Source organism: Amblyomma americanum, chromosome 2 (assembly GCF_052857255.1).
Source record: "Amblyomma americanum isolate KBUSLIRL-KWMA chromosome 2, ASM5285725v1, whole genome shotgun sequence".
Lineage (NCBI taxonomy): Eukaryota > Metazoa > Arthropoda > Arachnida > Ixodida > Ixodidae > Amblyomma > Amblyomma americanum.
The window spans coordinates 165164484-165179339 of record NC_135498.1 but is presented as its reverse complement, the minus strand read 5'-3'; the positions used below and the strand labels follow the sequence as shown (position 1 = coordinate 165179339).

At 50.6% G+C, this 14856-nt stretch overlaps 10 non-coding genes and 1 pseudogene across 10 annotated transcripts; all 11 read right to left on the bottom strand.

The window, feature by feature from the left end:
• Positions 1 to 7642: 7642 nt before the first annotated feature.
• Positions 7643 to 8828, bottom strand: LOC144120204 (uncharacterized; annotated as a pseudogene).
• A 132-nt stretch (positions 8829 to 8960) lies between these two features.
• Positions 8961 to 9033, bottom strand: TRNAK-CUU (transfer RNA lysine (anticodon CUU)). The gene has a single exon. It is a non-coding gene; the product is annotated as a tRNA-Lys (tRNA).
• Positions 9034 to 9106: 73 nt separating this feature from the next.
• On the bottom strand, positions 9107 to 9179 carry TRNAK-CUU (transfer RNA lysine (anticodon CUU)). Its single transcript has one exon. It is a non-coding gene; the product is annotated as a tRNA-Lys (tRNA).
• A 73-nt stretch (positions 9180 to 9252) lies between these two features.
• Positions 9253 to 9325, bottom strand: TRNAK-CUU (transfer RNA lysine (anticodon CUU)). The gene has a single exon. It is a non-coding gene; the product is annotated as a tRNA-Lys (tRNA).
• Positions 9326 to 9397: 72 nt separating this feature from the next.
• TRNAK-CUU (transfer RNA lysine (anticodon CUU)) lies at positions 9398 to 9470 on the bottom strand. Its single transcript has one exon. It is a non-coding gene; the product is annotated as a tRNA-Lys (tRNA).
• Positions 9471 to 9543: 73 nt separating this feature from the next.
• On the bottom strand, positions 9544 to 9616 carry TRNAK-CUU (transfer RNA lysine (anticodon CUU)). Its single transcript has one exon. It is a non-coding gene; the product is annotated as a tRNA-Lys (tRNA).
• A 73-nt stretch (positions 9617 to 9689) lies between these two features.
• TRNAK-CUU (transfer RNA lysine (anticodon CUU)) lies at positions 9690 to 9762 on the bottom strand. The gene has a single exon. It is a non-coding gene; the product is annotated as a tRNA-Lys (tRNA).
• Positions 9763 to 9836: 74 nt separating this feature from the next.
• Positions 9837 to 9909, bottom strand: TRNAK-CUU (transfer RNA lysine (anticodon CUU)). The gene has a single exon. It is a non-coding gene; the product is annotated as a tRNA-Lys (tRNA).
• A 74-nt stretch (positions 9910 to 9983) lies between these two features.
• On the bottom strand, positions 9984 to 10056 carry TRNAK-CUU (transfer RNA lysine (anticodon CUU)). Its single transcript has one exon. It is a non-coding gene; the product is annotated as a tRNA-Lys (tRNA).
• A 73-nt stretch (positions 10057 to 10129) lies between these two features.
• On the bottom strand, positions 10130 to 10202 carry TRNAK-CUU (transfer RNA lysine (anticodon CUU)). Its single transcript has one exon. It is a non-coding gene; the product is annotated as a tRNA-Lys (tRNA).
• A 73-nt stretch (positions 10203 to 10275) lies between these two features.
• On the bottom strand, positions 10276 to 10348 carry TRNAK-CUU (transfer RNA lysine (anticodon CUU)). Its single transcript has one exon. It is a non-coding gene; the product is annotated as a tRNA-Lys (tRNA).
• Positions 10349 to 14856: the final 4508 nt, after the last annotated feature.

The window sequence follows — 14856 nt, the reverse complement described above, 5'->3', positions numbered from 1 at the left end:
ACTATAGCGCGATTCCAAGAGATCTGAGGATATGGCTGCAAGATAGGCTAACAGATATAAACCTAGACAAAGCAGCACAGCTCGCAGACGAGTATTACGTTCGCCGAAACCTCCAAAGCAAGGCAGGGTACGATAAAAGGTTAGGAAAGAGAGAAACCTATTTAAAGAGAATCCCCGACCGAAGGGTGCCACCAGCACGCCGAGATCGCCGGAGAGAGGAAGTGGGATCAAAAGGAGGAGGTAGCGAAAACAAGATGGAATCACCCAAATCTGCCGATTCGCCGAAACAGCAGGCACCTGGAGCTCGCGCGTTTGAAGCGCGAAAGCCCATTGTCTGCTATAATTGCAACAAGGAGGGTCACATCTCAGTGAACTGCAAACAGCAAAAGATGGCGTTCGCGTGCATGTGAGAGTCGGAGGAAAACCTTAAATATCTGTAGCCATACATGCGGGACGTGGTGATAAATGGCAAGAAATTCAGGGCACTGCGGGATTCAGCGGCTACCACGGATGTTGCTCACCTGTCCTGTGTTTCCTCCACGGACTACACCGGCGAATGCGCCTGGATTAAGCAGGTCGCCGAAGAACAGAGTGCATGCTTGCCTATAGCGAAGGTGACCCTAGAGGAGACTTTTGGCAGGCCAGACACAAAAACGGCAGTTAGCGCAAACTTGCCGACACACTTGCCCTACCTGTTTTCGAACAAATCCGAGCAGCTGCTGCAAGAGAAACGTCTCTCTTTCACCTCGGGCTTGGCTTGCATGGCGCTAACACGTTCTCGAGCGCGAAAGCTCGCAAAGAAACTCGACTGCGCTCCGATAAATGAGCAGGCACCGAACCATTCTCCCGACCAGCCGGGGAATTCTTGCAGGAAAACTGATCCGTATAAACCGCATGAGCATGACCATGAAGGTGTTCCCGAACCAGCGACAGCTCATGAAATCCAAGGAACTGCCGATTCCGTAGAGAATGGGACAACAGGATCCAACGCGAAGGATTCGACATTAACACCTGCTTCGACTTGTTGGGAGGAGTTGACTAAGGTTGACAGGAAAGCACTCATTGCAGAGCAGAAAAGCGACCCATCGTTAAGAGCTCTAAGCAATAAGGTGAGCGAGGGAGTCGCCAGAAGGAAAATCAACTTTCATGAGCAATCAGGCCTTCAGTACCGGAAATACTGCGACTCAAAGGGACGCGCATATGAGCAATTCCTAGTGCCTGAGAAGTACCGGCGGCAGCTTCTAGAGCTCGCACACGGAAATGCATGGGCGAGCCAACTGGGCATAAAGAAAACAAAAGCTAGATTAGCCCTCGAATATTACTGGCCTCGCTGCTGGAAAGATGTGGAAGAGCTTGTTAGATCTTGCGATACCTGCCAGCGGGTCGGCAAGTCGACGGATAAATGGAAAGCACCCATGACACTAGTTCTCATAATTACAGAGCCCTTTCGGCGTCTTGTAATAGATACTGTCCGCCCACTGCCAGCGTCCAACTCTGGCTGTCGCTACATTCTGACCTCACTGTGCGGGGCAACCAAATTTCTCGAGGCCATTCCCTTGAAGGAGCTAAGTTCCGCATGTGTTGTAGACGCCCTTTTGTCAATTTTCTCTCGAGTGGGGATCCCTGCAGAGATACAAAGCGATAACGGGAGCGTGTACAAGCTGCTTGACAACAACGTTCTTTGAACGGTGTGGGATTCAAATAATCCGCAGTTCCATTCACCACCCTCAGTCAAATCCAGTCGAGCGTATGCACTCAGTGCTAAAGCGGATACTTAGGTCTCTTTGTTTTGAGCATAAGGGAGATTGGGAAGGCTGCATTCAAGCAGCACTCTTTGCAATGAGGTCCGTCCCCCACGAAAGCACAGGATTTAGCCCCGCTGAACTAGTCTACGGGCGTGACTTGAGGACCCCATTGTGCATGCTAAGAGAGTCATGGGAGGGCTACGGAGAGCATCCCTGTGTAGTGAAATACGTCCTGAAACTACTGGAAAGACTTGCGAAAACCAGATGCCTCGTGGAAGCAAGTGTCAGAGCAGCGCTGTCAGTGTCTAAAGTGTACTACGACAAATCGGCACGCAAGCGCACCTTTCAACCTGGTGATCAGGTGATTTTGCTGCGTCCGTCAAAAAGGAACAAGCTTGAGGTGCAATGGGAGGGGCCAGCTAAGGTGGTGTCCAAGCTTTCGGACACCTACTATGAGGTCAAATTTAAGAACAAACACAATCGAATAATCCACAGTAATTTGATGAAGCCTTATGTGCAGCGTCAGGCCATGGTTATTATGGCGCTGAACATGCCAGAGGAAGAGATCTCAGACGTACCTTATGTCATACATGAGGACGAGCAGGCAGCGAATGAGCTGCTAAATTCAATCGACAGAGAGCCACGTTGGTCGGAAAATCAACGAAGAGACATGAAAAATGTCGTCCGCGACTTTGAGGCGGTGTTTTCAAACAAGCCAGGAAAAACAACCCTCGTCGAACACGACATTCAGCTGTCCAGCGAACAGCCAATCAGGAGCAAACCGTACCGTGTCTCTCCAAGACAAAAAGAAATCATTGAGACGGAGATCCGCCGTATGTGTGAACTTGGCGTCATAGTGCCCTGTGAAAGTGACTATACGTCACCAATCATTATTGTAGAGGTTCCAGGCAAGGATCCGAGCCCTTGCGTGGACTACCGGAGACTGAATTCAATCACAGTAGACCAGACCTACCCCATTCCGAACATCGAGGAGAGGGTTGAAAGTCCCTAAATCAGAATATATATCCACACTGGATTTAGTTCGTGGGTAATTGCAGGCACCACTCACTGAGCCCGCCAGCGGGTACGCAGCAGTCGTGTCCCCCGCGGGCACGTTTCGCCCTGTAATGTTGAGCTTCGGCTTGAAAGATGCTCCCTACTATTTTTCAAAGTTAATAGACCAGGTGCTGCGGGTACTTGCAGATTTCGCTCTCCCCTACCTTGACGACGTGGCCGTTTTCTCACAAAACTGGGAGGAGCACATTGAACAACTGCGTATTGTGTTGAGCCGACTGTTTGAGGCTGGTTTAACGGTAAGGGCGGGAAAATGCCACCTGGGGTGCGCTGAAGTTAACTATCTTGAGCACGTGGTTAGACGAGGCGAACGCAGACCTGCAGAACTTAAAGTGGCTGCCGTGGTGGAGTACCGTCACCCAACCACAAAATCGGAACTCAGGGCTTTTCTTGGCCTAGCAGGCTATTATCAGCATTACGTAAAGGGCTACTCTGATTTAGCCAGCCCCCTGACCGACGCGCTGAGAAAAAGTGAGCCTGCCAATCTTTCTTGGGCAAAAAGAAAGAGAAGGCATTTAAGAGTCTGAAGACGGCCCTAAGCGAGCGCCCAATACTTGCTGCGCCAGATTTCTCGAAACCCTTTCTCATACAATGTGATGCCAGCGACCGCGGGTTAGGCGCTATTCTTTGCCAGGAAAGCACACACGGCCTGTCCTTTACTTGAGCCGCAAGCTCAGCACGCGGGAAGAGGCGTATAGCACGTCTGAAAAAGAATGCGCATGCCTCGTTTGGGCGCAAGACAAACTGGCATGCTACGTCTCCGGGTCCCTTTTCACTGTAGAAACGGACCATTGCCCTTTGACTTGGTTGCACAATATGTCGCCCAAAAATGGTCGTCTACTGAGGTGGAGCCCGGCCCTCCAGCACCACAGCTTCGAGGTTCGCTACAAGAAAGGCAAGCTCCACGCAAATGCCGACGGGCTAAGCCGAGCATTTTAGCTAGTAAAGATTTTACAAAAGGGGATGTCCCCAAAATTTGTAGTTTTGGAGGTTTATTTTATATTGTCTTCCTAATGGAGAGCGCATACCTCCAACTTTCTTCGCAGTAATGTTGTTCATAATCAGGTACCATACCTAGGAGTACGTTTCCATACTTCGGCCAATGATAAGAGCGAGTGGTGTAACGCACCGTGACACTAGGTATTGGGGCGGGCAAAATTGAACGCCACGTCGGCCAAATCAAGTCAACTATTCCCGTACCGCGAGCCCTCTAAGCACCAACTTGATTTAATTTAGCGAATTTTTTTTTCCTATCCAAGTGCGTCTCGAGCGGGAGCACACGCCTTGGACAGGTGCCCTGTAAATACTACTCGTCGGGAGGCAAAACATTTGATCTCTTCAAGTTTTAGTTGAAGTTTTTTGCTAAGTGCAGTTTTGGCCCTGAGTTTTGGTCTGGCGGGATGAGTGGGTTCTGAGGGCACGTGCTTTTGTCAGGTGTGGTTTGGCGTCTGTGATCCCTTTTGGCTAGCATTGCAGAGAATTTCCCAAAACGGCCATCTGACGAGGGGAAGCGATGCCGAGCTTCGACACTGAAGGTCATCAGAAGACTCCCAAAGAGCATCTGGTTCTTGGCACGCCTAGTCAGCCGAGCTACGTGCGAGCAGTTCATCTTCCGGGCGCAATATCTGGCGGTGGGGGTGCTGTTGTGCTCGCGCTTCCTTCCTGCTGTGGAATTCGGCGAAGCTGGGCCTGGGGAGGATTCCCTGAAGACCACCGCGAGTGTGGTTGAGCCCTCTGGGGGAGACGTGACTGCAGGACTGCCGGAGGCAATGACGACAATAGCGTCCCCACGTGTTCAAACAGGAATGCCGGAAGCAGCTTCGACAATAGCGTCCCCCCGTGTTCAACAGGAATGCCAGCGACGACCATAAGCGTATTCGTTCCGGTCCTCGCCACGACGAAGTGCGGTATCAGTGTGGTCCCCTTCAGTCACGCTGGATTTGAACAATTGCCCGAGTGCCGCACCTTCGACAGAGGTTCCGCGTTACGGTCACCAGTACAAGATCTTTCGACAGCTGCTGGGAGACAGCCTGCATTCCTGTGTCATGCAGGTGCCCTCCGGGTCAACATGGGAGCGGTCCGGACGCACGTGCGCGGGCGCCTGGAGTCCGGGGACGACAACGTGACCGGGTCCTGTTTCCTTTTCCTCGACCGAGCTACGAAGAAGCATCAGGACCGCCCTGCCGTGGGTAGTACCATGAGTGCCATCGTGTGATTGGACATCATTCTTCGAACTGTATTCCCCAGCTAGGGATCTGGGGAATACGAAGAGTATTTAAGGAGCTGCTGGTTTGATACCAGAGGAGAGCCCCCTTCTTTAGAGGTACCAGAGACTCCCGACTCCTAAAAAGCACTCTCAGTTGCCCGTACTTGTACATAATGTAAATAGTCCTTGTATAAAGTTTTCAAAGTTTTCTTCCTCCGATCGACCTCGTCTCTTCTCCGGCCCAGTCACGCTACCATGAATCCCAACAGCCTACAGAACTCCGTGGTTTCCTTAACACCTTCACGCACACTGTCCTGGTCGGCACAAAACACTGCTATGTCGTCTGCATAGGCCAAAACCCTAACTTCCGCATCAAAGAAGGTATACCCACGAAAGTTTGGTCCCGTGAGGAGTCTCAAACAGAATGGTTCCAAGTAAAGGGCGAAGAGGAGGGGCGAGATTGGGCAGCCTTGTCGGACAGAAGACAGCACTGGTATGCCTTCACTTAAATCACTGTTTATGACTAATTCGGCGAGACACTCTTTATACACCATTTTCACGCCGTCAGTGATGACACAGCCGACGTTCACATGCTCCAAAAGCGCGAACAGGATATCGTGTCCGACCCTGTTGAATGCCTTCTGCAGATCTAATTGCAGCATAGCTACGCGGTCATGCATTGCGTCGCATTCCAGGACACTTCATGCTGTGTGTATATCTGACAATTGACCTGCCTTTTATGCCGCATATTTGGTGAGGACCTACGAGTGACGTGATAACATTCTATAACCGCCTGGCAAGCACCTTCATGTATATATTATAGTCGACATTTGTTAGACTTTATAGGACGGTAGTTTCCGACGCAGAGTAACGTAACAGGGTCCTCAGTTGTGGGTATTAATAATATATGAGAAATCCTGAAAGACGGAGGGGTCATGTTGTGTTCATAGCATTCAGCTATCACGCGCTGTAGGCAAGAAGCCATTTCAGCTTTAAAATCTTGTATATGGCGGCACCAAACACGTCCGGCCCAGGCGACTTACTTGCACCTAATTCGTCAATGGCTGCTTCTATTTCTGACACACTTATAGGTCTCTCGAGAGTCTGCTTGACGTCATCATCAAGAACAGGCATGAGCGGAAGAAAGTCGGCTCTGAAGTTGTCAATAGCATTTAGTTTCTGGCTAAGTAACTCTATAATATTCGAAAAAGGCCCGCTCAACCAACGCCTTTTCACTGGTAACTTCATTGCGATAACAAATTTTGTTTATCTCTTTTTTATCGCATGCCCCTTTTCTTCGCTCAGCGCTCGTTTTGTGGGCGTTTCACCCTGCCAGAGCCTCTCGGCACGTGCCCTTATCACCGCGCCGCGCTACCTCTCTTCATCAATAACTTCTAGTTTACTTTTTATTTCTTTTATTGCTTGCGCGAACGATCCCGGCTTGAAGCTTTCTGCGCTTAACATCTTGTTTAGTTGGTTATGGAGCTCTTTTTCTGGTTGTCTTTGATTGTATCTCAGTACACACGCTCTTTCTATCGCGGCGAATTTAAGATTACATTTAAACTGTTCCAATTCATATTTGAAATTTCCCGATGTTCTCAGCGACAATTCGCTGATATTATCCCTTGTTTTCGCAACAAATATTTCGCCTTGCAATAACTTCTAATTGAATTTCCATAGCTCCCAGTTGAATTTTGCACCTTTTTCCTGTCTACCAAAGGTGGCCATTACCAAAGAGTGATCAGAAAAGGTTACATATCGGATCTGACAACTGCTACAAACTGGCACCAACTCACCAGGGACATACATGCGGTCAAGTCTTGCATGAGAAACACCTTGAAAGTGCGTGAAATTTGCTTGTTCTTCTGGTGTCAGCTCAATGCCAATGTCCTCTAGCCCATTTTCATTAACGATTTGCAGTAACAGTTCTGCACTAACGTCCCGTGAAGCTTGCTTAGTAGTTTTGTCTTCCGGTTTGCAGACAATTGAAGTCTCCAAGCAATATAACACTCCTTTCGCACGCCACGTATGATTCAATACTTTTAAAGAAAGCTTCACGTTCACGACATCTATTCGGTGCATAGACACATACAGCTCTCCATGCTATTCCAGGAAAAAGAAAATCACAGACAACAAGCCGCCCGAATCACACGTTATCCCGGATTCCACTACTGCGCTAGAATTACGGATCAAGATAACACAACCTCCCGACTTTTCCACCGCATGACAAACGCACACGTTGTACCTATTACGGAAAATTTCAATCATACGTTCAGTTTGTTCTACACTTTCAACTTTCGTTTCTTGGACAGGCAGCAGATCGGTATCGTTATCTAATAAAAGACGATTTAGCTGTTTCTGTCTTCGTCGCGTGGAAAGGCCTCTCACATTCAGTGTCGCGGACCGTAGGCTACTTTCTAGATTAGCCGCCATTGAAAGCATGTGGAAGTTGCCGATGAAGTTACTCACGTCTCAATTACAGGAAGTCGTGTTGCAAGTCCGTAATTCTCTCGCGCTGTTCAGGTGCAGGTCGCAGTAGCCGGAAGGTGACTCCAGGCAGACACTGTTCTCGGTCACCGACCGAGACACCACTGCTGTGTTTGAAGCGTCGCCCCCGCTACAGCGGAGGCGTTGCAGCCGTAGTCCTCCGGTCAGGTGGCACATTAGGCTTCGGTTTGAAAGACGGCCGCCGTACTTGAAGGGTCTTTAGCGGGGGTTCCTCGTTGCCGTCCACGTCTTTGATGGTTTCTCCGTTGCGGTCGCCGTGCGCCCGCTTTGCTGGCACGCTCGAATTCAGGGGCATGTCGACGTCCTCCGTTTCGCATGCGGTATTCTGCTGCGAATGGGAATCTGGTTCTCCATCCGAGACGTCGCGTAGCTTCCCTACGTCTGTCGTCGCAGCATCGTCGGGCGTTACGTCCACCATGCCACAGTCCGCATTCGGCGTTCCATCCGGCTTGGGGAGATCAGGGGGCGTGTCCTTCGAGGCCCCTTCAATACCACCTTCACGCGTGGCTTCCGCGGCGTCTACCTCATCCATCAGGTGCTCTGCCATCTCATCCTTCCGGGCCGGGCCTGCCACACTCGCGTATGTACGCACACACTGGGTCTCGTCGTGGCCGAAGCGACGGCAGATTCCGCAGCGCGGCACACGGCACTCTCGACCTATATGCCCAGTGCCTCGGCACCGAAGCCAGAGCGGAGCTCTACCAGGGACGTAAACAAGGGCGACATCCTCGGCGACAGGTAGCTGGTGCTGAAGGTCCTCAATAGTAAGGCCTGCGTTTAACTTGAGCGTTACGGAACGCGTTGTCGACGCTTTATCGACGCAGCCGCTCACCTTCCACTTGTCTTTAGCTATATCGGTCACTTTTCCGAAGGGCGCCAACGCCGACCGCAAGTCGTCGTCGCGCACACCGTGTAGTAGCCAATACAGCTTCAGCCGGACGCCCTGGTTGCTTGGATCTATGACCACACAGCGGTGCTCCTTGACGTCGAACGCCTCGGCCTGCAAAATCTTTTTTCCCTTCTTCGTCCTTGAATGTTACCGCCCACTCGTGATTCATTTGATAAGCACCGAGGGCAACTACTTCCGGCAGCAGTGACAAACGCGATAGAGCGTATCGGAAATTTTCAACAGGGAAAGGCCGCGCTTGAGTGTGGCCATGCAAAAAAACTGCATTTAAAACTGTCGAACCTGTAGGCAGATGTGGCAGAACCAACTGATAATCCTCGTTCTGCTTGGCTGTACACCTGATACCGCAGCCCGCCTGGGCCGCTGAAACCGCTCCTCGGGAGCCCATCGAAACACGTCCGTCACGCTCGGTGGCCGGAAGTCGAATCCCGACTGAGCTAGCCGGGCGACGAGGAGTGCCGCAAGAAGAGTGCCATTCATACGTGCACTTGCTTGAACGGCAGAAAAAAAAGAATGAGCGCGCCCAACCTGGGGCTCGAACCCACGACCCTGAGATTAAGAGTCTCATGCTCTACCGACTGAGCTAGCCGGGCGACGAGGAGTGCCGCAAGAAGAGTGCCATTCATACGTGCACTTGCTTGAACGGCAGAAAAAAAAGAATGAGCGCGCCCAACCTGGGGCTCGAACCCACGACCCTGAGATTAAGAGTCTCGTGCTCTACCGACTGAGCTAGCCGGGCGACGAGGAGTGCCGCAAGAAGAGTGCCATTCATACGTGCACTTGCTTGAACGGCAGAAAAAAAAGAATGAGCGCGCCCAACCTGGGGCTCGAACCCACGACCCTGAGATTAAGAGTCTCGTGCTCTACCGACTGAGCTAGCCGGGCGACGAGGAGTGCCGCAAGAAGAGTGCCATTCATACGTGCACTTGCTTGAACGGCAGAAAAAAAAAATGAGCGCGCCCAACCTGGGGCTCGAACCCACGACCCTGAGATTAAGAGTCTCATGCTCTACCGACTGAGCTAGCCGGGCGACGAGGAGTGCCGCAAGAAGAGTGCCATTCATACGTGCACTTGCTTGAACGGCAGAAAAAAAAGAATGAGCGCGCCCAACCTGGGGCTCGAACCCACGACCCTGAGATTAAGAGTCTCATGCTCTACCGACTGAGCTAGCCGGGCGACGAGGAGTGCCGCAAGAAGAGTGCCATTCATACGTGCACTTGCTTGAACGGCAGAAAAAAAAGAATGAGCGCGCCCAACCTGGGGCTCGAACCCACGACCCTGAGATTAAGAGTCTCATGCTCTACCGACTGAGCTTGCCGGGCGACGAGGAGTGCCGCAAGAAGAGTGCCATTCATACGTGCACTTGCTTGAACGGCAGAAAAAAAAAGAATGAGCGCGCCCAACCTGGGGCTCGAACCCACGACCCTGAGATTAAGAGTCTCATGCTCTACCGACTGAGCTAGCCGGGCGACGAGGAGTGCCGCAAGAAGAGTGCCATTCATACGTGCACTTGCTTGAACGGCAGAAAAAAAAAGAATGAGCGCGCCCAACCTGGGGCTCGAACCCACGACCCTGAGATTAAGAGTCTCATGCTCTACCGACTGAGCTAGCCGGGCGACGAGGAGTGCCGGAAGAAGAGTCCCATTCATACGTTCACTTGCTTACACGGCAGAAAAAAAAGAATGAGCGCGCCCAACTCGGGGCTCGAACCCACGACCCTGAGATTAAGAGTCTCATGCTCTACCGACTGAGCCAGCCGGGCGACGAGGAGTGCCGCAAGAAGAGTCCCATTCATAAGTGTACTTGCTTGCACGGAAGAAAAAAAAGAATGAGCGCGCCCAACGTGAGGCTCGAACCCACGACCTTGAGATTAAGAATCTCATGCTCTACCGACTGAGCTAGCCGGGTTTTTTTTTTTTCTTTATTACCGGTATGATCACATTCAATGTACAGACAAAACACACCAGCCAGTCTTCGGTTGGAGGAGTAGGGTTAAAATATCTTCAGGCACACCAAATCATCAAATACATTAATCCACTCAGGGGGGTCAGGTAACGCCTGATAGACTTCTCTCATGTAGATCATATGCTGGATGAAGTTTTCGCGTACAGAGTGAACAGTAACATCAGCATGGTGGACTGCCATTCGGGTTTGCCACAGACTGTGGAGGCCCAGTAGCATCAACATATCAAAGGGAATGCCTTCATCACATTTAACGGGGAGAAACCGGATCCCGTATGGCGTTATTGGCAGTTGTTTCTTAAGGGTTCGCTGCAGAATGTCCCAGTGGAATATAGGGTCCCAACAGTCAATAAATACGTGTTCAATATTTTCTGGTTTTTTGCAGAGTAAGCAGTTGATTGTCCAGGGTACAAATATCCCTTTCTGATCTAGCCACGCTTTTACAGGTAATGTGTTCGTGTGCAGCTTAAAGAAAAAGGATTTGACAGAAGGTCTCATCGGCATTTTTCTAACCCGTTTTAAAACGTCCTTTCCTGGGCCACCACAGTAAACAGACCTGTACAATGGTGTCGGCAGTAGATTTGCAATTAAGTCCGCGTACAGTTTCTTCTTCGTGACAGAACATAGGTATATCCATTGAAAACCTTGCATGCAACATGCGGAAAGAAACAACAACTTCATGAAAGTAACCAGTCACACGGCGACATCTTATATCACTTGTAGCCACAATAAATTCAGGGAGCGCTTTAGCAAGTCGCACTTGTATGACTGTGCGCAAAAAATTGTCGCTTTGGTCCCGCAGAAAAAAAAACGCGACACAATCTGTCTGATAAACAAATGAGAAAGACCTAGGCCTCCATCACGGACTTTGCGAAAAAGGTTGGCACGACTCACCCTCTCCCATGTTGAGCCCCATACAAACACAGCAAAAACCCGATGCATTTTCTGCACATTTGTGCGGGACATAAACAGCACTTGCAACACATACCAAACTTTAGTGATTAAAAACAAATTGCAAGCAGAGGCACGCGCAAACATTGAAAGGTCGCGACCCTGCCAGTTTCCTGTCCTCTCCTTCATTTTTTCCGTTGCGTCGCTCCAGTACCTTGCGGGTTCCTGGTAGTGCTCGAAAGGCACACCGAGGTACGTCGTAGGTGTGCCTGTCCATGTCGTACAAGCAAACCTTTCTGGCTTGATGTCCCAGTTACCGTGCCATATACCAACACTCTTTTCCCAGTTTATCTCTGAGCCCGTTAGCTTACAGAAAGCCTTAGCAAGGTTGACCACTTCTAACACTCTCGCGATCTTGACAAAATACGGCTATGTGATCAGCCTACGCCAACAGTTTTACCTCCGTAGAATGCACTTTGAAGCCTCGTATTGATGTTTGGTGAATTACGCCTAAACAAAAGGGTTCGACATATATATAGCAAACAAGAGGGGAGACAGTGGGCATCCTTGCCTTACTGAAGATTGCACTGGGACTCTTTCTGTTACTGACTTATTTATTATGAGCTGGGTACAGCAATCTCGATAGGCCATCATTACACCGTCTAAAATTGTGTTGCCTACATTTGCATGCTTCAATACGCAGAAGAGGACCTCGTGTGACACCCTGTCGAAAGCTTTCGCCAAATCTAGTTGCAACATGGCAACTTGGCCGTCCATGTCGTCGCAGCAATCTAACACATTTCTTGCTACGTGAGTGTTCGTGAAAATCGTTCGCCCTTTGATGCCACATGTTTGATGCGGCCCAACTAAGTGTTTGATCAACGTTTGCAGCCGCTTCGCGAGCACTTTCATAAACACTTTGTAATCGGTATTCGTAAAGCTGATAGGCCTGTATGAACCTACTGACAGCAGCTTGTCACAGTCATCCGTCTTAGGGATCAAAACGACATGAGCAGCTCTGAAGGACGGTGGCACTTGCCTTGTTTTATACGCCCCATTGATAACGCGGTGTAACACACATGCCAGTTGATGGGCGAAAACCTTGTAAAATGTGGCTCCCAAGCCGTCTGGTCCCGGGGACTTTCCTGCCGGCAATTCGCCGATAGCGGCCTCGATTTCGCGAACATTTATCTCTTCCTCAAGGCTGTCTCTGACATCGTGTGCTATCTTTGGCAGATAAGTCATGAATTCAATAATGAAAGTGTCACTTACACGAGTAACGTTGCTAAACAACTCGCGATAATATTCCACGAACGCCTGCTCTATCTTTTTCTGCTCGCCCGTCACCTCGTTCTTATAGCGGATCTGTTTGATTTCATTTTTTGATGCATACCTTTTCTCGTCACTAAGAGAGCGTTTATTCGGTGCTTCCCCAAGCCATAATCGTTCGCCCCGGGCACGAATCATAGCTGCCTTATATCTTTCATTGTCTATCAACTCAAGTTCACTTCTGGTTTTTTTTATTTCGTCTGCCACTTTTTTAGGCTCCAAAATCACTACGTTTAGCAAGTATTCCCGTTGGCGCTGAAGATCTTTTTCATTATTCATCTCATTTCGACGCTTGATGCTTGCTCTTTCAATCGCTGCCATTTTAACTTCATTTTTGAATTGTTCCCAGGCAGTCGAATAGTTTTCTGGCTGATCATTCACTAGCCGCCCTATTTCTGAATAACTGCCACGCGAGGCTTGCGATATTCATTCGTGAACGGGACTGTAAGACAGTCGACGAGATCACAGTAGCTGCGGATAATTTTATGGAGGCTCAGCGGCAAACTAATTTGCTCATTTTCAAGGAGAAGGTGGAACCCAACAGCCGGACGTCGAGGGACAGTACTCCGGGATCCAAGACACAGGTGCGATGCTTTCTGTGCGATAAGGCGGGACACAAAGCTTCGGACTGCAGGACGCGGCCGAAACAACCGTAATGCATGGTCTGCCGCAAGCAAGGGCACGATGCACAGTCTTGCCGGCGCAAGAACCCAGGAGACCGCGAGGTGTCAGCCTGTTGTATGCATCTTTCCAGGCCCTTGGTTGAAGTTTGGCCTGATGTCGCCAGTGTGTATGTGGGTTACCGGCCGGATGGATTCAGTGTCAGCATGCCTGTGCAGGCAGGCGAGCTGTTTGGGCAGCCGGTTTCTGTTTTGCGTGATACCGGCGCTAACAGTATCGTGTGCGGAGGGACCTGGTTCCCGAAGCAGCTCTTACGGGAGATAGAGCTACTCTACTCCTGGCGGATGGCAGTAGTTTGAAGGTCCCAGAGGCGGAGGTCCTCATCTCGTCGCCATATTTCACGGCCAAATCCATCGCTCCGTGCTTGGAGGCCCCACTGTACGACGTCATTATTGGGAACGTGCCAGGCGCTAAGGAGCCATTTTCCATCAACGGCACGGGGCCGCCAAGACATCTGACTGTCCCTGAGGGGACGGGAGAGACTGAAAACTCTGCCATGCTGGGAACGGCGAAGGTTGCTCCGGCGCACAGGGATGAATCCCTCAATGCGTGGGAGGTGTCCAGTCCCACCTTCCGAAAGAAACAAGAGGAGGACACCACACTGGATGTGTGTCGGAGCAAAATTGGCAAGACTTATCCAAGCAGGAACAACACCGCCTATACGTTTCATTTCGAGGGCGGAATTTTATTCCGTTCGTTCCAGTGTTGTCCAGGAAAAACAATACAGCAGGCTGTGGTACCACAAAATTTGCGTAATCAAGTCCTAGCACTTGCGCATGAAAGTGCTCTCTCCGGCCATCAGGGCATCCGCAAGACCACTGAAAGGGTGCTCGGTGAGTTTTATTGGCCAGGAGTGCAGGCGCATATCAAGAGGTTCGTAAGGTCTTGCGACGCATGCCAGTGGACACTACCCAAAGGGAAGGTAGGAAGAGCCCCCCTGGGTAGTCTACCGCTCATCGATACACCATTTGAGCGAGTGGCTGTACACCTGATTGGGCCGTTGCACCCCACTTCATCCAAGGGAAACCGCTATACACTGACGTTGGTGGACGTTGTAACACGATATCCCGACGCGATACCTCTACCTGCGATCGACTCGGCCACGGTGGCAGAGGGTCTTCTGGAAATATTCTCACGGATTGGTTTTCCAAGGGAGGTCCTCTGTGATCGAGCATCGAGCTTTTCGTCTTCGTTAATGAGGGAAGTTAATGGAATGCTTGCAATCGGGCATCTGTCTTCCACACCATACCACCCTATGCGTAATGGCTTGGTGGAGCGATTCAACGGGACGTTAAAGAGCATGCTCCGCAAGTTGCCTCAAGAATAGCCCAAAGCTTGGGACCGTTACCTCGCGCCTCTGCTCTTTGCGTACCGGGAGGCACCTCAGGCTAGCCTGGGCTTTTCCTCGTTTGAATTAATTTACGGCCGACAAGTTCGAGGACCTCTGACGATTCTCAAGGAGCTCTGGACCGCGGGTCAGCTAAGCGAGTCAGCGAGGACCACATATGGGTACGTGCTGGACTTGAGAGCGAGGCTAGAAGAGACGTTGCGAC